This window comes from Mandrillus leucophaeus, unplaced genomic scaffold (genome assembly GCF_000951045.1).
Source record: "Mandrillus leucophaeus isolate KB7577 unplaced genomic scaffold, Mleu.le_1.0 Scaffold109, whole genome shotgun sequence".
Taxonomy (NCBI): domain Eukaryota; kingdom Metazoa; phylum Chordata; class Mammalia; order Primates; family Cercopithecidae; genus Mandrillus; species Mandrillus leucophaeus.
In genome coordinates, this window is record NW_012099098.1 from 109,669 (window position 1) to 111,380 (window position 1,712).

The 1,712-nt window shown below is 49.7% G+C and overlaps 1 protein-coding gene across 4 annotated transcripts in view; it reads left to right on the top strand.

The window, feature by feature from the left end:
• Positions 1 to 1,712, top strand: part of CCBL1 (cysteine conjugate-beta lyase, cytoplasmic) — a 73,186-nt gene that overhangs the window by 49,197 nt on the left and 22,277 nt on the right. The gene's annotated exons all lie outside the window — the stretch shown is intronic.

Sequence of the window (1,712 nt, forward strand, 5' to 3'; positions counted from 1 at the left end):
AAAAAAAAAAAGCCAGGCATGGTGGTGTGCACCTGTAATCCCCAGTTAGGAGTCTGAGGCAGGAGAATTGCTTGAACTGGGGGGGCAGAGATTGCAGTGAGCTGAAATCATGCCATTGCACTCCAGCCTGGGTGACAGAGGGAGACTACGTCTCAAAAAAAAAAAAAAGAAAACTGGGCAAGGTGGCTCACCAGCACAATCTTGGCTTACTGCAACCTCTACCTCCTGGGTTCAAGCAGTTCTCCTGTCTCAGCCTGCTGAGTAACTGGGATTACAGGCATGCCCAGCTAATTTTTGTATATTTTTAGTAGAGATAGGGTTTCACCGTGTTGGCCAGGCTGGTCTCAAACTCCTGACCTCAGGTGATCCACCCACCTCGGCCTCCCAAAGTGCTGGGATTACAGGCGTAAGCCACCACGCCCAGCTGAGAGTCACTTTTTTTTTCTTTGAGATGGAGTCTCCCTCTGTCGCCCAGGCTGGAATGCAGTGGCGTGATCTCAGCTCACTGCAAGCTCCACCTCCCGGGTTCATGCCATTCTGCTGCCTCAGTCTACCCAGCAGCTGGGACTACAGGCTCACGCTGCCACGCCTGGCTAATTTTTTTGTATTTTTAGTAGAGACAGGATTTCACCGCGTTAACCAGGATGGTCTCGATCTCCTGACCTTGTGATCCACCTGCCTTGGCCTCCCAAAGTGCTGGGATTATAGGCGTGAGCCGCTGCGCCCAGCCAATTTTTTGTATATTTAGTAGAGGTGGGGTTTCACCCTGTTAGCCAGGATGGTCTCAATCTCCTGACCTCGTGATCCACCCACCTCAGGCTCCCAAAGTGCTGGGATTACAGGTGTGAGCCACTGTGCCCGGCCAATTTTTTGTGTATTTAGTAGAGGTGGGGTTTCACCGTGTTAGCCAGGATGGTCTTGATCTCCTGACCTTCTGATCCGCCCGCCTCAGGCTCCCAAAATGCTAGGATTACAGGCATGAGCCACTGTGCCCAGCCAATTTTTTGTATATTTAGTAGAGGTGGGGTTTCACCCTGTTAGCCAAGATGGTCTCGATCTCCTGACCTCGTGATCCGCCCACCTCAGCCTCCCAAAGTGCTGGGATTACAGGTGTAAGACACCGCACCCGACCAAGAGTGACAGATATTCTTAAGTATGCCACAGCATTCCTCCAAAACATTATTTTTCTTCTTTTTCTTTTTCTTTTTTTTTTTTTTTTTTAAGACAGACTCTCCTTCTGTCACCCAGGCTGGAGGGCAATGCATAATCTCAGCTTACTGCAGCCTCCACCTCCCGGGTTCAAGCAATTCTCTTGCCTCAGCCTCCCGAGTAGCTGGGATTACAGGTATGCACCACCATGTCCAGCTAATTTTTGTGTTTTTAGTACAGACAGGATTTCACCGTGTTGGCCGGTCTGGTCTCAAACTCCTGACCTCAAGTGATCTGCCCACCTCAGCCTCCCAAAGTGCTGGAATTACAAGCATGAGCCAGTGTGCCTGGCCCAAAACATTCTTTTTCTTTTTTTGTTTTTTGAGATGGAGTTTTACTTTTGTTGCCCAGGCTGGAGTGCAATAGTGCAGTGGCTCACTGCAACCTCCGCCTCCCTAGTTCAAGTGATTCTCCTGTCTCAGCCTCCCAAGTAGCTGGAATTACAGGCACATGCCACACACTTCGCTAATTTTTGTAGTTTTAGTAGAGATGGGGTTTCATCA